Source organism: Meles meles, chromosome X (genome assembly GCF_922984935.1).
Source record: "Meles meles chromosome X, mMelMel3.1 paternal haplotype, whole genome shotgun sequence".
NCBI classification, from domain to species: domain Eukaryota; kingdom Metazoa; phylum Chordata; class Mammalia; order Carnivora; family Mustelidae; genus Meles; species Meles meles.
Genome location: NC_060087.1, coordinates 14,426,882 through 14,453,731, shown reverse-complemented (window position 1 = coordinate 14,453,731; position 26,850 = coordinate 14,426,882). Strand labels below are relative to the sequence as shown.

General features: G+C 40.3%; 1 pseudogene; it reads right to left on the bottom strand.

The window, feature by feature from the left end:
• Positions 1-4,359: 4,359 nt before the first annotated feature.
• LOC123934551 overlaps positions 4,360-26,850 on the bottom strand; it is a 62,494-nt pseudogene continuing 40,003 nt past the window's right edge.

The window sequence follows — 26,850 nt, the reverse complement described above, 5'->3', positions numbered from 1 at the left end:
CATGCTGGGGTGCTCACTGCATTTTATTGCGAATTCTCTGTGTTTCGGGAGATCAGAAACACCTTGATGACTCTTGTTATCTCTGACATTAAAAAATAAGCAAAAATTGTGTAAAGCATGCATTTTTGTTTCAGAATGAAAGATTATCATAGTTTGGGTTCCTGTTGAAGTAGACCGGAGACAGAGACTCAAGGGCAAATCATCGAATTGGGAGGGGAAGGAGCACCGTGAAGGGGCGGCGGAATGAGACAGGCCAAGGAAGGAGCCATGATAGGGCGCCACTAGGGTGCCGCTAGAGCTTAAGCCTGCTGGGGGTCTCTGGGACGGGCGTAGAAAATGTGCCTCCGAGCTCTCCCTCCTGCGGGTGAGGGAGCTGGAACATTTATATAGCCAATCCTCTCAATTCTGGGTTGAGGACTGTTGGGGGAGCCCTAACTTTCCAGCACTTTCAGGCTGCTCCCCTGGTGGCCAAATGAGCTTTTTTTTTTTAAGATTTTATTTATTTATTTATTTGACAGACAGAGGTCACAAGTAGGCAGAGAGGCAGGCAGAGAGAGAGGAGGAAGCAGGCTCCCCGCTGAGCAGAGAGCCCGATGCGGGGCTCGATTCCAGGACCCCGGGATCATGACCTGAGCCGAAGGCAGAGGCTTTAACCCACTGAGCCACCCAGGCACCCCAAATGAGCTTTAAAATGCTGGTGGGTTAGTGGGGCGCCTGGGTGATGCAGTTAGTTAAGCTACTGCCTCTTGCTTTTGGCTCAGGTTGTGAGACGGACCTCTGCCGGGCTCTGCGCTCCTCATGGGGTGTGCTTGGGACTCTGTCTCCCGCTAACCCCCCCTAAAATAATTACATCAAATAAATCTTTTTAAAAAGTGCTGGTGGGTTAGGGATATGGGTGGGTGCTACAAAGATGCTATCATATATGCAGAATATTATTCAGATAATTTTCAACAAGCTCTGGGACTTCCATCACCAAAAACTTGTTTATTTCTGGTCATGGGCAGGAGCAGATTTAATTTACTTGAGTTTAATAGATAAGAATAATAATTTTTCAACCTCACAGGTTTATTGTGAGAATCAAGTTAATTAGTATCTGTGAAAGTATAACAAACAGAGGATGGCAGTTGAAATGATTTGATAGTTTTGCAACTGGATAGAAATATGAGCCAAAGAAAAGAAGTAAACTGTAAAATAAAACTATCACGATCATTTCTCATTTTATTCTTTTAAACTGGTTTTGCTTCTGAACCCCAAAGTGGAGTTTCCAGTGATTTAGTTTATGTCATATTTTCTGATTCATCAGAAAGCCTTCTTGGAATCTGACATGATTGAAGTTTTGCTATTCTTAATACGTGTGTTTTTGGCTCACCTTATTGTTTACATTTTGAGAGAAATCAAAATCTTCTATAATGGTGGATTTTATATAAGTGTTCTTTTATATATTTTGCAAGTATGTTATTAATGGTTGGAAGTTCAAAATTTTTATAGCTTCTTATAGATTGCTTTTTTTTGGTCATCAAATGAGGTCCTGCTTAATGACTACTGAATCTTTCCCTGTTAAATTTTGTTTTGCCTCTTACTAATTTTACTAGATTATTTGTTTAGTATATTTTTTCCCATTCCTTTTAAGATTTTATTTATTTATTTGACAGAGAGAAACCACAAGTAGGCAGAGAGGCAGGCAGAGAGAGAGAGAGAGAGAGAGAGAGAGAAGCAGGCTCCCCGCCAAGCAGAGAGCCTGATGCGGGACTCGATCCCAGGACCCCGAGATCATGACCTGAACTGTCGGCAGCAGCCTAACCCACTGAGCCACCCAGGTGCCCCTCCCATTCCTTTTATTTTAGCTTATGTATGTCATTGTGTTTTATTTATTTATTTTTTTTTGTCATTGTGTTTTAGGTGTGCCCAGCTCTAGCTTTTGTTTTCACCACCCAATATAAACAGACTTAATTATCTATTAAAGATAGTGACTAAAAATTTAGATTAGTGATATATTTGAGTTTAATTTTTGCTTTCTTGTTGTTCCTGTTTGTTTGATATTTGCTTTCTTCTGTTTTGGAAGTTATCCATTCTGTTTTTTTTTTTTAACACTTATTTTATCCCTTCACTTTCTTTCTTTTAAGATTTATTTATTGATTTTAGAGAGAAGAAGAGAGAGAGAGATTGGGGAGTGGGGAAGGGCAGAGGGAGAGGGAGAAAGCCTTAAGAAAGTCTTAAGACTGTGCGCTGAGCGTGGAGCCTGACACAGGGCTCGATCTTACAACCGTGAGATCACGACCTGAGCAAAAACCAAGAGTCGGTCGCTTAACCTACTGAACCACCCAGGCGTGCCTGCTCTCATTTTCCATTGCCTTTTAACCTTTTATGCCGCTGATAAGATATTTACTTTTTGTAAATACTGTTTTTGTTGGAATAGAGTAAAAGCATGATAAATATTTATTTTGTGGACTAACATTCACTGCATATTGAAGGATGCTGCTGTGTACCTAAAGACGTAGAGCGTGTATCTTGCTTTACTTCCTGCTCGCAGAGAGTATAGGGGCAAGCTACTGAAATCTTCCCTAGCTTTCTCCAGTGTTTCTCTCCTCAGAACTCAGCTGACCTGTCCTCTTCTTCTCCTTTCTCTTTTCTCATGATTTTTCTCCACTAGCCTTTAGAAAGGCTCCTTGAATAGTGCGGCAGGAAGTCGCAAGAGGTAGTGTGGAGGAAAGTTCAGTATATCAAGTCATGAAATGTCAGCTGCCGAATTCTATGAAGTTAATAGTTTTTTAAAGGGAACCTCTTTTTTTTCTTTTTGTCCCTTCATGTGACTGCTTTGTCCTGTGACATGTGCACCTTCAGCTGACTTTTGAAAGCCTGCTATTTTGGAGGTCATAATTGTGACGGATAGGCCTATACTTAGTAAGTTCTCATTAAGTGTTGTGTCCTGAGTGTTTCACTGGGGTGGTAGAGAATGTTCTTAGCAGCTGCTGGGGTGATAACAGTCCTGCACATTGGCATGATTCCAAAAGTAGCCAAAGAACTTTATAAAGATGAAAAGTAAACGGAAGAGCATAGCAGCTACAGCAAGGGAGAACATAGTGTGAAGCTCTCATGGTCACCCAAACTACGGACTCCTTACCCTTGCTTTCTCCATAATGGTGAAAACTTGATACCCTTTGTTTTTGTTCCACCCATGTGAAGTCATGCCTCTCTCACCTGGCTCCTTGTCATCCTGCCTCTTAGCTACAGATGTTTGTCAAGCGTCGATCTGGAGTCCACTTCTCTCTTCTGGGACCCTCCCCAACACGGAGCGTTCCCTCCCAGTCGTTTCAAACTGAAGCTTAATGTTGGTGACTAGCAAATCCACACTTCTGTCTTCTGCTCAAACTCAGTCCCACATTTTTAATTGCCTGCTCGACATTGACCCCCAGAGGTCCTCCTGAAGCCTTGACTCAGTGCACCTAAAGCCTTACTCTTTCCGTGAAACCAACTTCCATACTTTATGACCCAACATTTCCACTCTTATATTTGTAGCTAAAAGAAATGTGTGCATAGTGCATTGAAAGACATGTGTAAGAATGTTCATCGGGCACGACACGTCGTGACCAAATGTGGCTTTATCCAGGAACGCAAAGTTGGGTTTAAATTTAAAAATCAAACAATTTAATTCATCCCATTAACAGAACAAGGGGAGAAGTCATGTGATTATTTCAATAGATATAGAAAGTTCATTGATAATATCAAATATCCTTTCATGATAAAAACTCTTAGCAAAGTAGGTGAAGAGAATATTCTTTCTTTTAAATTTTAAATCCAATATAATTAACATGCAGTGCTATATTAGTTTTAGGTATACAGTTTTTTTTTAAAGATTTTATTCATTTATTTGACAAATACAGATCACAAGTAGGCAGAGAGAGGGAGAGGAGGAAGCAGGCTCCCTGCTGAGCAGAGAGCCCGATGTGGAGCTCCATCCCAGGACCCTGGAATCATGACCTGAGCCGAAGGCAGAAGCCTCAACCCACTGAGCCACCCAGGTGCCCCTAAGTATACAATATAATGATTCAAAATTCTTTTTTTTTTTTGACAATGGATGTATTTTTATTGAACCTTTTAGTTTACAACAAGAGGTAAAAGGGAAGCCAGTTCTTAACCAGTATTTTATACAGCTGTAGTAGAATATTTCAAACTTTAGGGAATTATAATGGATTACATATCTTAAAAGTTCGGGATCGAGTAAACAATATTTAGTTTCTTGAATTTTCAAGTTGACTCCTCCCTAACAGTGGTAACCGGGTTTCATTAGTTCCATAAGTTTTTTCAAGGCCATGTTTTATTGTTGCATCATGATGTCTTTATATCTGAAGCAGTGCTCTTTTAATCAATACCCACTAATTCCACTTTGAAATGGAGTTTTGCATTTGGTGGAATTTTGGCATCAGGCTGTCCTTTCCTTCCATAAGCCCATTCTGGTTCAGTCTCTAGTTGCACATTTTCTTTCTTTCTTTTTGTTTAAAGATTATATTTATTTATTTGACAGAGAGAGATCACAAGTAGGCAAAGAGGCAGGCAGAGAGAGAGGGAGAAGCAGGCTCCCCCTGAGCAGAGAGCCCGATGTGGGGCCCGATCCCAGGACCCTGAGATCATGACCTGAGCGGAAGGTAGAGGCGTAACCCACTGAGCCACCCAAGCACCCCAAGTTGCGCATTTTCTCCTTTATTCATAGTCAAGAGTGCTTCATTCCATCCTCTGATAACTTTGCCTGTTCTAAGCTTAAAACTTAAGGGCATGGCATTTTTCTTCTTTGAGCTCATTTGAATATAGTACCAAAAACAGTCCCATCCTGTAGTGTTCCTGTATACCAGCAGTGAACAGCATCTCCTGTTTTGGGAAAGTTGGTTTTACCTCCTTTTTTCAGAACACAATTTATACATTTTGGTGGCCCCTCCTCCAGAGTCTCTTCAGACTTGGTTTCTTTGGGTTTATCTTCATTAAGCTTCACATTTAACCCGCTCAGACACTTTACATATGCTTTCAGTACCCTTGAAATGCTTACTTTTAAAAAAGATGATTATAGGCTGTAACCAAATGGTCCTTGTTAGCTGTTGTGTCCACATTTTCAAAGTTTCCTAATAACTTCTGTTCTGCAAGAAACAAATCCGAACTGTGGTCCTTTAAAAACTTGATTATGGGGGCACCTGGGTGGCTCAGTGGGTTAAAGCCTCTGCCTTCGGCTCAAGTCATGATCTCAGGGTCCTGGGATTGAGCCCCACATCGGGCTCTCTGCTTGTCAGGGAGCCTGCTTCCTCTTCTCTCTCTGCCTGCCTCTCTGCGTACTTGTGATCTTTGTCAAATAAATAAATAAATAAAATCTTAAAAAAAAAAAACTTGATTATGTCCTTGGGTAGCTACTTGATGCTCGTTGGTCTAGGTCCGCTGTGGAATGGCCTCTACCATCTTACGCAACTCACGATTCAACGTTCAACATTCATGATTACTCAGTGCTCATCATGATGAGTGTATTCTTTTTTGTTTTTTTTTTATTTGACAGAGAGAGAGATCACAAGTAGGCAGAGAGGCAGGCAGAGAGAGAGGAGGAAGCAGGCTCCCCGTGGAGCAGAGAGCCCGATGCGGGGCTCGATCCCAGGACCCTGAGATCATGACCTGAGCCGAAGGCAGCGGCTTAATCCACTGAGCCACCCAGGCGCTCCTTCTTTTTTTTTTTTTTTTAAGATTTTTTTTTATTTATTTGACAAAGACACATCTAAAGAGGAAACACAAGCAGGGAGAGTGGGAGAGGGAGAAGCAGGCTTCCCGCTGACCAGGAGCCTGACGTGGGGCTCAATCCCAGGACCCTGGGATCATGACTTGAGCCCAAGACAGATGCCCAATGACTGAGCCACCCAGGTGCCCCATGATGAGTGTGTTCTTAATCCCCTTTACCTATTTCATCCATCCCCCCCTCCCACCCCCTTCTTGTTACTACTAGGTTGTTCTCTGTATTTCACAATGATTTTTTTGGTAAAGATATTTATTTATTTATTTATTTGAGAGAGAGCAAGCAAGCACAAGCCAGGGGAGTGGGAGAGGGTGAAGCAGGCTCCCCACAGAGCAGGGAGCCCAATGCCAGGCTTGATCCAAGGACCCCGGGATCATGACCTGATCCAAAGGCAGACCTTAATAACTGAGCCACCCAGGCCCCCCTTCAGAGTGATTTTTATTTGTCTCATTTTTCTTTGTTTGTTTTGTTTCTTAAATTTCACATATGAATGAAATTATGTATTTTGTCTTTCTCTGACTGACTTGTTTCACTTACCATTATATTCTAGATTAATCCATATTTTTGCAAGTGGCAAGATTTCATTCCTTTTTATGGCTCAGTAATCTATTACACACACACATACATCAATACACAGACACCCCCCCCCCACGTCTTCTTATCCTTTCATCTATTGATGGACACGTGGCTTAGTTCCATAATTTGGCTATTGTAAATAACACTGCAGTAAACGGGTACATATATCTTTTCAAATTAGTGTTTTTGTACTTTTGGGGCAAATAGTAGTGGAATTATTGGATCCTATAATAATTCTGTTTTTAATTTTTTGAGGAACCTCCGTACTGTCTGCCACAGTGGCTGTACCAGTGTGCATTTGTACCGGCAGAAGCGTTCCCTTCCTCCCACCTTCTCACCAGCACTTATTTCTTGTGTTTTTGATGCTAACCATTCTGACAGGTAACTGGTGGTATCTTTTTGTGGTTTTGATGTGCATTTCCCTGATGATGAGTGATATTGAGCATCTTTTCATGTGTCTCTTGGCCATCTGGATGTCTTCTTTGGAGAAATGTCTGCTCATGTCTTCTGTTCATTTTTAATTTGGATTATTTGTGGGTTTTTTGGGTGTTGAGTTGTATAATTTCTTTATATATTTTGGATACTAACCCCTTAGTCATATGTGTCATTTGCAAATATTTTCTCCCATCCCATAGGTTGCCTTTTAATTTTGTTGATTATTTCCTCTGTGTAGAAGCTTTTTATTTTGACATAGTCCCAGTAGTTTATTTTTGCTTTTTCCCCCCCCTTGCCTCAGGAGGCACAGCTAGGAAAATGTTACTATGGCCAATGTCAGAGAAATTACTGCCTGTGCTCTCTTTTAGGATTTTTATGGTTTCAGTTTCACATTTAGGTCTTTAATCCATTTTGAATTTATTTATTTATTTTTTTAAAAGATTTTTTATTTATTTGTCAGAGAGAGAGAGAGAGAGGGAGAGAGCAAGCACAGGCAGACAGCGTGGCAGGCAGAGGCAGAGGGAGAAGCAGGCTCCCCACCGAGCAAGGAGCCCAATATGGGACTCGATCCCAGGATGCTGGAATCATGACCCGAGCCGAAGGCTGCCGCTTAACCAACTGAGCCACCCAGGCGTCCCCATTTTGAATTTATTTTTGTGTAAGAAAGTGGCCCAGTTTCATTCTTTTGCTTGTAGCTGTCCAGTTTTCCCAGTACCATTTGTTGAAGAGACTTTTTTCTCCATTATATGTTCTTTCCTCCTTTGCTAAAGATTATTTGACCATATAATTATGGGCTTATTCCTGGGTTTTCTATTCTGTTCTCTCAAGCTATGTGTCTATTTTTATACCATACCATACCATAATGTTTTGATTACTAGAGTTTTATAATATAACTTGAAGTACAGAATTGTGATGCTAGTTTTGTTTTTCCTTTTCAAGGTTGCTTTGGCTCTTTGAAGTCTTTTGTGGTTCCATACTAATTTTAGTATTCTTTATTCTAGCACTGTAAGAAATGCTGTTGGTATTTTGATAGGAATTGCATAACTGTGTAGATTGCTTTGGGTAGTATAGACATTTTAACAGTATTTTTTCTTCTGATCCATAAGCATGGAATGTTTTCCAATTTCTTTGGTCCTCTTCAATTTCTTTCATCAGTATTGTATACTTTTCAGAGTATAGGTCATTTACTTTCTTGGTTCGGTTTATTCCTAAGTGTTTTATTATTAGTGCACTTGTAAATGGGATTATTTTCTTGATTTCTCTTTCTGCTACTTTATTATCAGTGTATACAAATGCAGTGAATTTCTGTATGTTGATTATTGAATTCACTTACCAGTTCTAGTAGTTTTTTGGCGGAGTCTTACAGGTTTGGTTTTGTTTTTTATAGAGGCGGGAGAGGCCAAGGAAGGGGAAGAGAAAGAATCCCAAGCAGTCTCCATGCCCAGTGTGGAGTCTGATGTGGGGCCTGCTCTCACAACCCCAAGATCATGACCTGAGCTGATATCAAGGGTCAGATGCTTAACTGACTGAGCCACCCAGGCACCCCAGATTTTCTGTATATGGTATCATGTCCTCTGCAAATAGTGAAGGTTTTACTTCTTTCCTACCAATCTGGATGGTCCATCCTATATACCTCAGGCATTTTTCAAACTGCTGCTTCTATGCTATATCTGTCTGGGGCTGTTTGTTGTATTGTCTCTTTAAGGGCGGGGACTATTTACTGTCACCCTTTGGCGCTTCAAGAGTCAAGCCCACAGATTTTTAAAGTTCTACTTGTTAAGTCCCACTGATTGTAAGAACTCATCAAGGTAAGCCTCTCTAGTTTTCAAAGCCAAATTTTATGGGGATTTGTCTTCCCAGGTGCTTGTTCCCCATTCCTGGGGTGCCTGGGGTGGGGACTGCTCTTCTTTCCTCTGTACCCACAACACCCCTCCCTCCCGTGGACAGTCCTACAGGTCAGCTTGGTTTCTGACCATGTCTCTGCCCTTCCTACCCTTTTTAATATGGCCTCTACTCTATATTTAGCTGTGGAGAGTCTGTTCTGCCAGTCTTTGGGTTGTTTTCTGGGTTATTTACGCTGATGTGGGTGTTATCCAGGTATATCTCTGGTAAGCTAGGGTCCTCCTACCCTGCCATCTTTCCTGGAAGTCCTCAGAAGAGAATATTCTTTTTTTTTTTTTAAGGATTATTTATTTATTTATTTGACAGAGAGAGAGAGAAAGAGAGAGAGAGAGAGATCACAAGTAGGCAGACAAGCAGGCAGAGAGAGTGGAGGAAGCAGGCTCCCCGCTGAGCAGAGAGCCCGATGCGGGACTCGATCCCAGGACCCTGAGATCATGACCTGAGCCAAAGGCAGAGGCTTAACCCATTGAGCTACCTAGGTGCCCAGAAGAGAATATTCTTAATCTCTCAAAAACCTACTGCAAACTTACTAAATGGTAAAATGTTGAAAACTTTTCCTTGGAGATCAGGAACAAGACAAGGATGCCCCGATAATCACTGCTATTCAACATCTTTTAGTGTTCGGGCCAGTGCACAAAATAAGAGAAAGGCATAAGAATTAGAAAGAGAGATGCAGAAAACTGCCAGTATTTGCAGATGGTATAATTATATTCATAGAAAATCCAAATGGTTTGGCAGATAAACTATTGGACTTAATAAGAGAATTTAGCCCAGTCTCAGGATATATAATAAGTTCAGTATCCAAAAATCCAGTATATTTCTCTATATCAGCAACAAACAAGATGAATTTGATATAAAATACCAAGAAATAAATATAATAAGAGATGTTCAAGACATCTACAGAAAAAAAGTGATCAAACCTTATTCTGAGACATTAGAGAAATACAGAGAGGGGGAGATATGACATAGGAAATATGAGCAAAACAGATGCCAATTTTCCCCAAATTTCATTCTAAATTCAGTGGAATTGCAATAAATGTGTTTTGGTGGAACTTGACAAACTGATTTTAAAATTCATATAGAAATACAAGAAGCTAAGGATAGCCATTACCCTTTTGAAATAGAAGAATAAAGGGGAAGACTTTATCTACTAGATAAGAAAAGTATTACAAAGCCTTAGTAATCAAGACAGTATATATTTTCTTCAGGGATAGAAAAAAAATAGACCAGTGGAATAGAATGAAGAACCCAGAGATAATATCCATGCAGGAGGTCGGTATTTGACATATGTTGTACTGTAGAACAGAGGAGAAATGTCAGTCCTGACAATAAATAATACTGAGATGAGTGGCTATAATTAAGTTAAACCCCATCTCACACTATACCCCCTAATATATTCCTATATATTCATGTATTAAAAACCTGAACATGAGAAATAAAAAGCTTGTAGAAGATAATATAGGGAAATATCTTCATGAGCTAGTGGGTAGGGAAGAATTTCATAAACAAGATACAAAAGATACCCTAACTATAAGGAAAAGGGACTTCTGTTCATCAAAAAAAAAAAAAAAATACAAAGAGTGAAAAGATAAACCACAGAGTGTGGTAAGGTATTTTCAATTTCACAAAGCTGAGAAAACTAGTATTTTGATGTATTAAGAACTCTCATACAGGCATGGCCTGAGGAAAAGGCTGGGGTTGTGTTGAGAGATAAATTTGGGGAAAACTGAGGCCAGGGAACTTTTGTCTCATTCATGGTTTGAAAGTCTCAGAAGAGTCCTCTGGACAGAGACCAGTGTGCCAACATGGGATGACTCAGCCTAGTAAGGAGAGGAATTATTAGACATTGTGTCTTAGGTCGTGTTCAGTAGAAGCAGAGCTTGAGATAAAGAGTCTGGTGCATGCTGTTTATTGGAGGAATGTTCTCAGGAGAGAGGGAGTGAGGGAAGTGGGAAGTGGGACAGGGCAGGGGAAGGTACTAAGCAAGGATGTGTTCTTAACTCTAGCCTGATCCCATAGGGAGTTCTGTAGTATGAATTGTACCATAGAGTTGTTTCTCCTTGAGTCAAGGGGGCCAAAATTCCATACCCCTTGTAGCATTTAGTCCTTGGCTGTGAGCGGTACCTCAAAGGAGGGGGTAAGCCTATCTTCCTGGGTAAAATGGCCCCACACAGTTGGGTGACATTCTTTAAAGAAAGGGACATTGGTAAGCAGTTAGCAACCAACACACAACCTCTGGAAGGATTGTTGAATTAGTTGGCAAAGGGGATCACTGTGAAGAACCAATAGTGTCCCCTGCAGCGAGGACTTTGTTAACCTTAGTCAACCTTAGTTAAGTTAACCTGAGTCAACCTTAGTTCCCATGTGGTGTGGACCCTGTGTTGGAAGCCTGCAAGAGGCTGGCCACCACAGAGAATAAAGAGTGAATCCTGTTTCCGGGGGTGAGAAGGAAGTTCTGATGGGGAGTGAGAAGGATTTCTAGAGATGAGATTAAAGCAGCTAGAGGGAGAGGGCCAATATGTTCCTAGAATAGTGACTGAGCGAAAACAAAACTAAACAAAACTAGAAATAGACAACATCATCAGCTGTGGACCCTGACCTCAAGGCTAGCAGGGGACACAGCACCAGAGAATACAAGGACACCTTTTCTCCAAGACCAGTTCCATTTCCATTGACCAGGCTCCATTGAGAAGTCCTCAGGGATCAGAATTAAGTGCCATAGGGATTTGCGAAGAATAATATATCAGTTTTTTTTTGTTTGTTTGTTTTTTTTAAGATTTTATTTATTTATTTTACAGAGAGAGAGATCATAAGTAGGCAGAGAGGCAGGCAGAGAGAGAGGGGGAAGCAGGCTCCCTGCGGAGCAGAGAGCTCGATGCGGGGCTCGATCTCAGGACCCTGGGATCATGACCTGAGCCGAAGGCAGCAGCTTAATCCACTGAGCCACCCAGGCGCCCCTAATATATCAGGTTTTTAGGAAATAGAGAAACTACATTTATACCACACATCTGAGTTGTGGTTGTGGTTGAGTTGTGGTAAAAGTGAAATTTCAATGCCTACTTTGAAAACTTTAAGGCAGCTAGATTGTTACATTTGAACACATAAGTGAAGTAAACAAAAATCTGACCTTTGACAAAAAGATTGTAAACCCTTTGAGAGCGGGGTCATGTAACCCACACAGCAAAGTGTTAGATAATTCTCTTTTACCTCATATTATATTCTCTCATGGTATTTGAAACTCATTCCCCCGCCTTTTTTTCCCAACCCAGATGTCCTACTGAGAGCCACTGGTCAAAGTCAAAAGACACTGTGGAAAAAGAAGCTCCAGCTATAAATTGTATTGGTGTATCTGTTACTAATTTAGAGAAAAATCAATTTAGACCCACACCTCACCCCATAATGCCAGATGAATAAAATATATATAGAAACTTAATTCATAAAGAAAAACACTGAATTTTATGAGGTCTCTGGAGTTCTCTCTAAAGAGAGATAAGCCTTAAAGTGATAGACCTTACAAATATGACTGAAAAATCTGACTACATAAAAAACTTAAAACTTTATATATAAGAAATTTTAAAAGCATAGAGGAAATATTTTTTAACAAATGGAAAACAGGCTTAATATATTAGACAAATTAAAAGGAAAACATCAATATCACAATAATAAAGAAAAAAAGACAAGACAATTCCAAATGAGGAACTATAGTCAGTAAACAGATATAAATGGGAAAGTGTTAAATCTTTCACTTCAATCTTAAATACTTACTGAGCATCTACAGTGGGCCAGGCACAGTTCTAGGCACTTTATCAAAGGAGTTCGAGGTATAAACACCAAAGAATACAAATCAAATTACTAATCAGATACTAGTGAAAGTGATACTAACATATATATTTTAGATTTATTTATTTTAGAGAAATCACGAGAGAGAAAGAGAGAGAGAGAGAACATGAGCAGGAGGGGTAGAGAGAGAGGGAGAGAGATAATCTCAAGCAGGCTCTGGGCCAAGTGTGGAGCCTGACACAGGGCTTGATCTCACAATACTGATATCATGACCTAAGCCAAAACCAAGAGTTGAATGTTTAACCAGCTGTCCCACCCAGTCATCTCAAAACTGACACTTTTATATACTTCCAGTGAAAGTAAAATTACACAATCCCATTTGGATTTGGCCATACCTGTCAATTGAGAGCATTGTTCAAATCCTTTAACTTAGGAATTCCACTTTGGGGAACATATCTCTAAAGGGAAAAATAATCCCAAGAGAGGAAAAAAAAATTATATGTCTGAAGATGTTTATCACATTGTATTTTGTAGAGAGAAAACATATATAACAGCACCTTAAGTATTAAGTATTTAATCCAAGTTTTCTTAAAATTAATTTTTCTATAGAGTTCTTTTTCATAGACTATTAAGAAGCTTGAGAACACACTTTCAGAAAGAAAGGGACCCATAATTTTGATGAGCATCCTGTTAAGATTATAGGGCTATGATGTAGTTCATATAGTAATATGGCTTTGCTTCGGTGAAGTGTTTGGAGCCCAGGCCCACCTAAGCACCAGCCTCTGACCCAGAAGAGAGTTTCTAAAACATAAAGAGGGTGAAGTCCCTTGAGAATGTACTTTTCTAGATTTTCCACGGTGTGAACATCTCATGTGGTTTTCAGTAAGGCTAGATGAGGCAGCTCCAACTTACCTACTGGACACAGGCCTTGAACTCAGAAGGAATGAGAATGAATCTCTTATTCTATACAGATGAAGCTTTTCACAGAAAGGACATGAGCCCTGTTATCAGAGAGTTCAGAAGAACAGGCAAACCACATGCTTGGGTTCGAGCATAAACACCGTGAGAGTACCAATGAGTCGTAGGAGCTCTCCAAGGTGCTGAAACACTGCCTGCACCTCTCTCCAACCTAATGGAATCTTCATCTCACTAATGTCTCTCCCCCTAAAGGATTCACTACCTCTTCTTGTCTTGACACTTGCTTCTGGACTCCAACTCCTTGACACAATCTATCTGTGACCCATGCCTAGTGGGACTTTAGTCACTGTTTTTTATCTGCATGTACTGGCAGCTTCATTCATCAGTGTCCTTTTAAAGGAAGTCTGTTTGAGTTTATCTCAGTAGGAGAGAATGTATGTTTTATTAACTTTCGGTTGTACTACCAGGAAGGAAAGGAACTCAGGAGAGATAATTTTCAGATAACTACTAGAAGAACACATGGAAGAAACAGAAAGAAGTCACCTTCAGAGTGTTGACTACATGTGGCTCATTTGTCATACTTTTCAGTCTTTCAGTTACTACATAGCAACAGGGTACAGCAGGGTGCCTGTTAAGGTTGGTGCTGGTAAATAAATGAATATTAAACTATGCACTAGAAGAACAAAGTTCTAGTCCTGACTTTATTTTTTTTTTTAATTTTATTTATTTGGCAGAGAGAGAAAGCACTAGCAAGGGGAGCAGAGGCAGATGCAGAGGGAGAAGCAGACTCCCGGCTGAGCAGGGAGCCCGATGTGGGGCTCCATCCCAGGACCCTTGGATCGTGACCTGAGCCAAAGGCAGATGCTGAGCCAACTGAGCCACCCAGGTGCTCGGTGACTTTATTTATTTATTTATTTTAAAAAACTAATTGTATAACACCGGGCAAATCATTTAACTTCTCTGTATTAATGTAAGGTAACTGCTGCAACAAACAACTCCCAAATTGCAATCACTTAAAACAAAGTATGCTTCTTTCTCACTCATACAATATCAATACATATTCCTAGTTGACTGGCTTTCCTAGACAACTTTCCTCCAATTGGTGACTCAAACTTCTTCCAGATTATAGCCTTTATTCTCTAAGTTTTTTGAGTAGTCTTCATTCAGCTAGTCATTGAGGGAAAAAATGGGGGTGTGTGCTCTCTCTGACTGTGCTGACCCATCATTCTCACTGGGACCACTGCCCAACTCAGTAGGGGACAGTCAAGACCAGTGTTCTAGCCCTTTGGTTCTTCTTCAGTGGGCTCCTGCTGGGGCCTGTTTTGGGCAGTCTGTTCTCTTGCACCCAGTTCTCTCCCAGCTCTTCATAGGAGTTGTTCTACCGTCACCTTGGAATGCTGTTCTCTCTCTGCTTACTCCCTGACATCTGTACTCCAGCTTCTGATGCCCGGTCTTGTTAATACCCAATAAATATTCGCTAAACTGCTGGTGTTAAAAAAAAAAAAAGAATGGGGAGCTTATATTTTTGAGGATTTTATGGGTCAGGCCTTGAAGTGGTACAAATCACTTCTACCTACCTTCTCTTGGACAGGGCCCATCACACGTTCACACCTAACTGCAAAGGATTGAAATTGTAGTCTTGATGTATGCCAAAAAGGAAAAGGGGCATAGTTTGGTCCAAATAATTGGCCTTACTCTAGATTTTGGTTTCCTCAATGGTAAAATGATTCAAACAATATCTATTCTTCCTTCTCCCTAGAGTTGTAAAGGTCAAAGAAAATGTGTGACAATGTCTTAAAAAGTGTAAATCAATGTATACAAAATATACAGGAAGGGAATCATTAATCCTTGGCTTACCTACCTTTGAGTGTTAATTTTAGGAGTGGAAAAAAAAGTGGAAAAAAGGTATTCTCTTTGGTAGGACTCCTTAGTTGGTCACAGTATATACCAAATTTAAGTATATTTAATGGGATAATATATTTTCTCATATGGGGTGAAAGTAGAGATTATAAATGAACCTTTGACATTTCATAATTCGAATCCCTTGGTAGAATTATACTAGGATGGAGTTAAGGGAAAGTACCATTTTGTGTTCAGCTCAAATTTTTGCCAGCCTCCTGAAGACACTTCTAACCTTCCAGACAATAAAACCTACCATAGGTTTGATAATAGGTGGTACATTCTTTCTCTTTGAAAGTCTTCCCAGGACTGGGTATTGTAGATGGGATATCTATTAGTATTGTTGTGCATGACATCTTATTATGGACATACACATACACATACATAGCTCCTTTGTCATATAAGAAAGATTTTATTTATTTATTTGATAGAGAAGATGGAGACAGAGATAATGAGAGAGAGCATGAGCCTGACGTGGGGCTCCATCCCGGGACCCTGGGAACATGACCTGAGCTGAAGGCAGATGCTTAATCTACTGAGCCACCCAGGTGCCCGTCCTTTGTCATTTTTCTGAAGCTCTTCATCCAAAGAGGTCGGAAACTCCTCTTATCACTCTCCTCCTAACTAAGCAACACCCCGCCCCCAAATTGCCTCCTCCAACTTCTTATTCTCAGGTTTGTTATGAAACAGAGAATCTGGTAGAATTACATTATGCCTACACACCCAGCAACATGCCAGTGATTTTTGAACGTCGATCACTCTTTAATTTCATGATGTTTTGACCCAAAGCTAACATCAGCCATCTGGGAAGGTTATTATTTAAACGAACATCACTCAGCCAATTGTGACTGAGGCATTGGATCATACTGAACTGCAAGATTTCTTCTAAGGATGAAAGAAAATAATAAGAAATCACAATAGCAAGGGACATACTTTGAGACCCAGCTTAGTTTTCTGAAAGGAGAAAAAGAAAGGCATTTGTTTGAAATTCTGGGGCCTTAGGGTAGTTCAGCAGAGCACACTAAGCCTTAGGAATTATGTCTAATTTATCTTAGAGCAGACAGAACTCACAGCTTAAAAATTCAAAGCAAAGATAGCTCTATTCTCAATATGTATAAAATAACTGAATGTGAGCGCGTGACCTAAAGGAAATTAGACTGCACATAATCATGCATTCTGGTGCACTGTGGTATTAACTTGAAAAATATAGAGCTTTGGGTTTTGTGGAAGGAAATAGAAATTGGGATGTAAAATGAAACAAAGAAAGAGATGCCCTTGGAAATATGAATTGCTATAAAATGAAAGCAGTGTCTAATCAAATAAGTGCCTTCTACAAATAGACTATCCCTCACATCTGGGTATCTTGGCTATCTATCTCTTATCGGGAAAAAAAAAAGTGGGTCAGGGAATTATACCAAAGCAGATCTCTTTCAGCTGGACAAGCTTTAAAAGAAAAAAAAATGGTCTCCAGCTCTTTTCTAGTGCTTCTCAGTGGGTGTTTTTTTTTTTTTTTTCTTTTTAAAATCTGCATCTACCAGTCGTTTCCCAGCTATATACCTACTTGAATTTCATTCTGGTCTTTGTTCTACTCATGCTATGTGTTTCATGCATCCATGCAAATTGGTGCCTAAACCAGGCATGATCAAAGTGCTGGAGTCCTGAAGCAGATTGGCCACCTACCCTTTATTCATTGATGGCTAGCATTAGCCCATATCCTCTTCTCAGTTTGATGGTAAAGCCAGGTTGAAAGTGAGGAGTTCATTTTGCTTCCAAAAGAATCTGAGTATTGAAATGTGCTTGGAACAAAAGTTTCCCCTTTTCCAGGACAATACACATGGATCTGTCCAGATATTTGCGGGGAGGGGACATGGGGAAATGTAGAGGCACTGTGAGAGAGTGGAGGAGGAACTAGGATTTAGGGGTTCAGGAAACCCAGAATCTTAGACTGTTTCTCCCTGAATCTAGGACTCTGGCAAGTGGCAGATCCCTCTGAGCCTCACTTTTTCCATTTGCAAAATAATAGTAATAATAGCAACAAACAGTTGAGAGGCAAGTTGGTATAGAGGGCAAGTGAACACATTCCAGAGAAAGGTTGCCAGGGTTCAAATTCTGGCTCTGCTGTTATTACCTAAAACAGTCTGTACCTCAGCTTCTTTCTTTTTTTTTTTCTTCTTTATTTTACATTTAGCTGAAGCTTGAACTCTTTTGCTGGTTGCAGAATGTACCATTTAACTTATTAAAAAATTAATAAACTTGATTTTTTAGAGAAGTCTTAGGTTCACAGCAAAATTGAGAGAAAGTACAGAGTTGCCTTTTACCCCCTGGTCGCGTACATGCACATACTCAGCTTCGCCCACTAACAACATTGCCCACCAGCTTGGGACATTTGTTACAGTCAGTGAACCCATATTGACATATCAATCACCCAAAGACCACAGTTTACCTTAAGGGTTCAATTTCGATATTGTACCGTCTGTAGGTTTGGACAAATGTATAATGACGTGTACCCACCATTATAGTGTCATAACAGGATAGTTTTCACTGCCTTCAAAGTCCACTGTGCTCTATTTATCCCTGTCTCTCTGCTAAGCCCTGCCAACCACTGATTTTTCACCCTCTCATTAATTTTGCCTTTTCCAGAATTCCATATATTTGGAATCATACAGTATGTAGCCTTTTCAGATTAGCTTCTTTTGATTAGTAGTACGTGTTAAGTTTCCTCCATGTCTTTATATGGCTTGATAGCTCATTTTTTCTTTAGCACTGAATACTATTCTATTGCCTGGACATACTACAGTTTATCCATTTACCTTTTGAAGGACATTTTGATTGCTTCCACATTTTGCAGTTATTAATAATTTGGCAATTTATTAAAAATAAAAATCTGCCACAAACATCCATGTGCAGGTTTTTGTGTGGATATAAGTTTCTAATTCATCTGGATAAATACTGAGGACCAAGCATATGTTAAGAGTATTTTTAGCTATTTTCTAATCAAGTTTATCAAGTGTGAGTTTTAGCAGATTCTGTGTTTTAAGGGATTGGTTTGTGTCATTTAGGTTATCAGGGTCTGGCCTGGAGTTTTCCATAATATTCCCTTATCTTCTTTTTAATGTCCGTGAGATCTTTAAATGTCCTTTATCTTTGAGTGCTGTCTCCTCTTTCATTTCTGATACTAGTAATTTCTGTCTACCCTCTTTTTTTCTTAGTTAGCCTAGCTTGAGACTCATTGATTTTATTGATCTTTTCAAAGAAATGGCTTTTGGTTTTATTGATTTTCTTTATTGATTTCAGTTTCATTGATTTCTGCTTGGACTTTTGTTATTTCTTCTGCTTACTTTGGATTTAATTTGCTCTTCTTTTACTAGTTTTCTAAGTGGAAGTTTAGATAACTGATTTTAGATATTTATGCTTTTGCAATATATGTATTAGATGCTATAAATAACATTTAAAGCACTGTTTTCACTGTGTCCCACAAACTTTGATAAATTGTATTTTCACTTTTATTTAATTCAAAATATTTTAAAATTTCTCTTGATTTCTTCTTTGAATCATGTGTTAATTAGAAATGTATTCTTACTGTCCAAGTATTTTGGTATTTTCCATCTACTTTCTGTTATTGATTTCTACTTTAATTCCATTGTGGTCTGAGGGCACACATTTATAGGATTTCTATCCTTTTAAACTTATTAACATATATTTTAAACTTATTAAGATACATTTTAAATTTATTAACGTGCATTTTATGGCTCAGAATGTGGTCTATCTTGGTGAATGTTCCATGTGAGCTAGAGAAGAATTTGTACTCTGCTATTGTTGAATGGAGTCATCTGTAGGTGTCAATGAAATCCACTTGATTGATGGTGCTGTTGAGTTCAACTGGCTTTACTGCTTTTCTGCCTGCTCTGTCTGTTTCTGATAGAGGGATGTTAAAGTCTCCACCTACAATAGTGGATTTATCTATTTCTCCTTGCAGTTTTATCTGTTTTGCCTCACGTGTTTTAATGCTCTGTTGTTAGGTGCATATACATTGTCTTCTTAGAGTACTGACCTTTTAATCATTAGGAAATAACCCTGTTTATCCTTGATAACTTTCCTTGCTCTAAAGTCTGCTTTGTCTGAAATTAATATAGCTACTCCTGCTTTCTTTCGAGTAGTGTTAGCCTGGCATATCTTACTCCATTCCTTTATAGTTCATCTATATGTTATTTAATAATTTTAATTATAGTAAATAAAATACATTAAATTATATTAAAGAAATAATTGATATTTATTTATGATATTTATTTATGACTTTTCTTTATGATTTTTCTTTTTAAAAAATTTTTATTATGTTAGTCACCATATAGTACATCATTAGTTTTTGATGTAGTGTTCCATGATTCATTGTTTGCATATAACACCCAGTGCTCCATACAATCCATGCCTTCCTTAATAGCCATCAGTGGGTTAACCCATTCCCCCAACTTTCTCCCCTCTAAAACCCTCAGTTTGTTTCCCGGAGTCCATAGTCTCTCATGGTTTGTCTCCCGCTCTGATTCCCCCACTTCATTTTTCCTTTCCTTCTCCTAATGTCCTCCATGCTATTCCTTATGTTCCACAAGTAAGTGAAACTTACTCTGCTTGGCTTATTTCACTTAGTGTAATCTCCTCCAGTCCCATCTATGTTGATGCAAAAGTTGGGTATTCATCCTTTCTGATGGCTGAGTAATACTCCATTTTGTATATGGACCACATCTTCTTTATCCATTTGTCTGTTGAAGGGCATCTTGGCTCTTTCCAAAGTTTGGTAATTGTGGCCATTGCTCCTCTGAATATTGGGGTGCATGTGGCCCTTCTTTTCACTACATCTGTGTCTTTGGAGTAAATACCCAGTAGTGCAATTGCTGGATCATAAGGCAGCTCTATTTTTAACTTTTTTTTTTTTTAAAGATTTTATTTATTTATTTGACAGAGATCACAAGTAGGCACAGAGGCAGGCAGAGAGAGAGGAGGAAACAGGCTGTCCGCAGAGCAGAGAGCCCAATGTGGGGCTCGATCCCAGAACCCTGGGATCATGACCTGAGCCGAAGGCAGAGGCTTTAACCCACTGAACCACCCAGGGGCCTTTTGAGGAACCTCTACACTGTTTCCCAAAGTGGCTGTACCAACTTGCATTCCTGCCAACAGTGTAAGAGGGTTCCTCTTCCTCCACATCCTCTCCAACATTTGTTGTTTCTTGTCTTGTCAATTTTTGCCATTCTAACTGGTGTAAGATGGTATCTCAATGTGGTTTTGACTTGAACTTCTCTGATGGCTAATGATGCTGAACATTTTTTTCATGTGTCTGTTAGCCATTTGTATGTCTTCTTTGGAGAAGTGTCAGTTCATGTCTTCTGCCCATTTGTTGACTTGATTATTTTTTGAGTGTTGAGTTTGAGAAGTTCTTTATAGATCTTGGACATCAGCCCTTTATCTGTAGTGTCATTTGCAGATATCTTCTCCCATTCCATGGGTTGTCTCTCTGTTTTGTTGACTGTTTCCTTTGCTGTGCAGAAGCTTTTTATCTTGATTTTTATCTTGATTTTTGACAGACAGAGAGGAGAGAGAGAGAGAGAGAGAGCCTGCGCATGCATGTGGGTGTTGAGGGCAGGGGTAGAGGGCAAGGGAGAGAGACTTTTAAGCAGACTTCGTGTGCAGTGTGGATGTGGGGCATAATCCCATCCTGAGATCATGATCTGAGCCAAAATTGAGAGTCGGATGCTTAACTGACTGAGCCACCCAGGTGCTCCTGTGTTATTATATTTAAAGTGAGTTTCTTGTAGATGACATATAGTTGAATCTTGTTCTTTTTATCTACTCTGACAATCATTGCCTTTTTTTTTTTTTAACTGTGAACCAGAAGTGTTTATTGCAGAAATTTGGTCACGACTTAATTGGTTTATGTAGACCACTGATGTCTAAAGTAATTATTGATACAATTGGATTGCTCTCTACAGTATTTGTTACTCTGTTGCCCTTATTTTTTGTTCCTATTTTTGTCTTCCATATATTTTCTGCCTTTTGTGGTCTTGACTGAGCATTTTATATGATTTCATTTTGTCTCATTTTTTTAGTATATCTACTACTTAATTTACTTTCACAGTGGCTGCTCTAGAGTTTGCAGTGTATAAGTACAGTGAATCCATGTCCACTTTATTTCTTAATTTTATTTTTAACTAATCTCTACACCCAACGTGGGGCTTGAACTCACAACCCTGAGATCAAGAGTCACATGTTCCACCAACTGAGCCATCCAAGTGGCCCCAAGTCCACTTTAAAGTAACACTATACCGGGGCGCCTGGGTGGCTCAGTGGGTTAAGCCTCTGCCTTCGGCTCAGGTCATGATCTCAGGGTCCTGGGATCGAGTCCCGCATCGGGCTCTCTGTTCAGCAGGGAGCCTGCTTCCCTCTCTCTCTCTCTGCCTGCCTCTCTGTCTGCTTGTGATCTCTCTCTGTCAAAATAAATAAATAAAATCTTCAAAAAAAAAAAAAATAAAGTAACACTATACCACTTCAGAGATAGTGCAGGTACTTTGTAATAACAGAAGAATCTGAATTCCTCCCTCCCATGTCTTGAATCATTACTGTCATTCATTTTACTTACACTTACATATAAGTAAGCATACATACATACATGTAAGCATACATAATTGCACACATTCTTACCATTATTTTTTGAACAAATAATCTGTTAGAGCAGTTAAGAATAAGAAAAATAAGTTTTTATCTTTTCTTTGGTGTTCTTCCTTTCTTTATGTAGGTCCAAGTTTCTGACCTATACAATTTTCCTGTTCTTTTTTTTTTATTTTTTTTTATTTTTATTTTTTATTTTTTTTTAAGATTTATTTATTTGACAGATAGAGATTACAAGTAGGCAAGTAGGCAGAGAGGCAGGCAGAGAGAGAGAGAGGAGGAAGCAGGCTCCCAGCCAAGCAGAGAGCCCGATGTGGGGCTCGATCCCAGGACCCTGGGATCATGACCTGAGCCGAAGGCAGAGGCTTTAACCCGCTGAGCCACCCAGGCGCCCCCAATTTTCCTGTTCTTTGAGGAACTTTTTTTTTTTTAAATGTAGTTGACATACAACATTACAGTCGTTTCAATTGTATAGTATAGTGATTTGACAAATTTACGTATTATGCTATGTTCACTGCAAGTGTAGCTACCGTCTATCTCAATACATCAGTTTTTTGACTATATTCTTTATGTTATGACTTTTATTCCTATGACTTACTCATTCTATAACTGGAAGCACTTCTTTTAACATTTCTTGCAAGGTGGGTCTACTGGCAACAAATTCTCTTCATTTTTGTCTTAGAAAGTCTTTGTTCCTCCTCCACTTTTGAAGGACAGTTTCAAATGGTACGGAGTTTTAGGTTGGTGGGGGTTTTCTCTTCCTACTTTATATATTTCATTTCACTCTCTTTTTGCTTGCATGGTTTCTGAGAAGTCCGACAATTCTTATCCTTGTTTCTCTATCGGTAATATGTTTTTTCCTTTGGCTTCTTTTGAGATTTTTTTTCTTTATCTTTGATTTTCTGCCATTTGAATATGATATGCTTAGGTGCAGTAGTTTGTTTTGTTTTTTCATCTATCCTGCTCCGTGTTCTCTGAGCTTCTTGGACCTGTGGTTTGGTGGCCAACATGTGCCTCAGTTAATCAATCTATAAAGTAGGGATTATGATAGCTACATCATATTGTGGGAATTAAGTTTAACTGGATATGTGACAAGCACTTAGAAGAGTACTGGCAATGTCGTTAGTACTGTGTATGTGTTAGCTAATATTTAATCAGCACTTGCTAAGCAACAGGCGAAGTGCTTTTCATACAGGATCTCATTTTTCCCTCATAGCAATCCTATACTCAGGAGGTACCTATTATTACCCCCATTTTATAGATGGGGAGATTGAGGCCTGTCTATGATCACACAGATTAAGTGTTCGGCCTGTAAGTCCTATACTGAAGTCTGTCTGTCTGCCAAGACCATGCCTTCAGTTACCAGGGAAGAGCATCTCAGAAGGGGGTTGGAGTTTGGTTAATCTCTGTAGTCCCTTCCAGAACTAAAATTCTATTGTATGAAGTTTGAAATAATGCCAGAATAACACTGTGGTGGAGTGTCCAGCCTTAGCAGTTGCCTGTGTTGAAGCAAGTTATGCACACCCTCCGTTTCCCCTGCTGTGACATGAAGCTAATCCACTCGCCTTTCCTGTCTAGCTGTTCGGAGGTTTGAATGGGCTTCTCTATGTAAAACATTTTGCACAGTGCTTTGTAACTAGTACTCGTGTATTGTAGGGGCTCAAAAAAGCTAGATACTGAAATAATTGTTATTTTAAAATCCTGTCTAGTAGTTACAGTATTGGAAAAAGTCATGAAATGTCTTGATTTAGAGACCCGCAAGCTGTCCAGGCAGGAGGGCATATGGTAGGAAACTGTTGATGTAGAACTTGGCTAGAAGAGGTCAGACTGACTTACATGATAGAACCCAGCCCTTAGGCTTCACAGAAGTTCTCCCAGGCAAGAAGCTGAGATGACTCTGGTATGTGGTGGTTTTATTTCTAATGCTGGCCATCATAAGAGAAGTGGGACACTCCTGGGCATTGGGGCAGGACTCTTATTTATGGTCAGTCTCATTCAGAGGAAGGATTAAGCTGGAGGGAGTGTGCCCAACATGGTGGGTCCTGATTAGAGAGGGAGCAGATGGCCTTTAATCTGGACATCAGCCATGTCAGACAGTATTAGGACTGCCTGTTCTCTGAGCTTCTCAGAGAAGAAGCGCTGGCTTACTGATAGGACTTTGGCATGACATTTCTTCAAGCTGGGTGAAGGGATCTATGCTTGTAAGAATCGGAGGTGACAGCTGCTCTGGGACCATACCTATGGGATATGGTGAAGGGGCAAAATTCCTGTGACTCACATTTCATTGCGTGTGTATATACGTGTATGCGTCTATAGTTCTGGTACTGTGCTTTCATTCCCCTCTGAAGAAATGGAAAGATTAATAGTAGTAATTCTGTTGCCTTGTTTTGGCTCCCTGAGTAGCCCTACCTCCAAAAATGTGAATTGTAATTTCAAAGCTCCTTGCCAGCTTCCTTCAGTAATCCCTGCTCATCACACATCACATTCTGCAGTGACACTCTTCTGGTTTTCACGTATCTCCCCTCAGTCAATAAGCATGGATGGAAGGCCTATCATGTGCCTGGCACCGTGTTATTATCTGAAGATATAAAAAAAAAGAATGATATAAGGTCCTGGCCCTCAGAAAACTGAGAGCACTTAGGATGAGAGGGACCTTTAAGCAATTAAGTACAACACTGTGTCATGGGCTATCAGAAAAGTATTTTCACTTGACTTTCTCCCAAAACAGGCAATGGGAAAAGGATTTGAGTGTAAGCAGTTTATTTGGAAAGCGATCCCAGGGAGCACTGGTAGAAAAGATCAAGGAATTGAGGAAGAGAGCCAAAGAAAGCCAGGTAGTTACTACTATAGTAAACTGGGGTTCAACCTCCCCAGGGAGCTCTGGGAGCATAAAACATGCCTTATTCTCCTCACCAAGGGGGGTCACACGACTATGCCAGTCAGTATTTGAAGACTGCCTCAAGGGAGATTAGCTCCCTAGCATAACTCCTGACCACGTGGCCAGGTGCACTTTGGTGGGCAGATACACAGCCCTTAGCGGAGCCGCTGGTGTTTATAGTAAGCAGCCTTCCAGTAGAGGCAAAGGCCAAAGAGATGTGGGAAGGGCCCCAGCAGCATCAGCTAAAAGAAGTACGAAGGGCTTACGGTGATTACACACTGGGTTAGCCTTTCAGCTTAGGTGATCAACAGAGACTTCAGAGAGAAGAGCTGTTCAGGCTGGAACAAAGACATGGAGTGTTTGGAAGAAGGCGGTGAATTCAATATGGCTGGCACTGGTGTCATAGGAGAGAGAGTATCGGGTGTGGGAAAGTACTCGGCATAGTGAGGGCCACCTCCAGTTCCCCCCTATGCCAAACTGCATTCCAGACTCGCTGGAGATGCAGAGAGAGCCACAGAAGGGCTTTGAGAAGGCTTGTGACCCAGCCATGCTTGATTTTTAGAAAGATCAGTCTGGCAATGGGAGCCAGAAGAGGCGGCTACTCCTTCCCATTTGCTTCCTGTGGGTTTCGTGCCTATTTCCTATTGCTGTGAGCATCAGCCCAGCAGTAGCAGTTCATATCACCCAGTTTGTGGTTTTCCCAACACTCTCATTATCAGCCTTATTGTGTCCCTTCAGAGATGGGTAACGCCCCTCTTTGGGGATCTGGATAACAGTTCCATGGGATCCCTCTTCCAGACTTCTAGGTTCTGATAACCCCGTTCTTTCCCTTCCATTCCCCCACATTGCTGGGGTGGCCTCTGATTCCTATAGCTCCCATCTCTGTGTTATCTCAGCATCCCCCCTCTACCTTTTGACTCCTCCAATACTCATTTCAGCAATTTCACCTCCAATCCCTGCTTTACCTCTGCGGAACTAACTGTGCTGCTTGTCTTTCTCCCTGGACCATGACTGATGCAGAGAGGCACAGACAACAGAGTATCTGGGGAGTGTGCTTAGCTGGGAGACCATGAGTTTGCATTTCATGCGCTTATTTGATTTTCCCCAAAGCTCTTGAGAACCAGGGCGTAGGCATGGAGAAGGCATGTGGTTGGGGTGACCTGACCTTGAGGTTTTGAAGAAGAGGATGTTCAAGAGGGCACATAAGCATCAGAGCCAGATGGACCAGGTAATGTCAACAGTAGCAGCAACAGCAGTAGCCGTGATAATAGAGAAACCTACGATTTTGCCTTTACTGTGTGCCAGGCATTGTTGTAAGTGCCTCACACGTACTGTTAACTTAATCCTCATGACAACCCTAGGAGGTAGGTGTGTACTTTCATTCTCCATTTTACATATGAAGACACCAAGGCACCAAAGAGGCTAAATAATGTGCCCAAGGTCAAATAGCTAGTAAGGGACAAAGTTGATACATGAACCTGGGCATTTTCTCTCCCTGGTTGGGGCTCATGGTCATTACAAGGGAAAACTTTCCTACCCTACTGTTCTGTGATTCCACAGAAATAGGACTTAATGTCTCTGAGAAAATCTGCAGCTTAATGGTAAGGTTTTAGTGATGATTATACCTTTCCAAGAAGCCCTTGCAGAAAGTCAGAGAAATTTGGGCTTAATCTATGAAGACGGAAGCTAAAGAGAAAGCCAGAAGAGAAGGCATGGACTCCTAGGGGTGTGGAGCTCCCCTTCTGCAAAGGCACAGATGGAAACGAGACAGAGGAGCTGAGAGTTTATCATTCTCTGAAAGCTTAATTAGGTCATTGGTGAGGACAGAATATTTAAAAAATCCTATCAGCTAAAGACCTATGGGATTTAATTCCCTCATTCCTGCTCCTTAGTGTTAGAATAAATGAAGCCTTTTCCTAGTTACAAAAATGATGTTGAAATATGATTGATTGTCTTAACGAGGAAAGGGAACAGCTGCCTGAACAGCAGATGTAACTTTTATAATCATTTCCTCTTCATTGGTTTTCTCCCTAATGACCCCGGCACT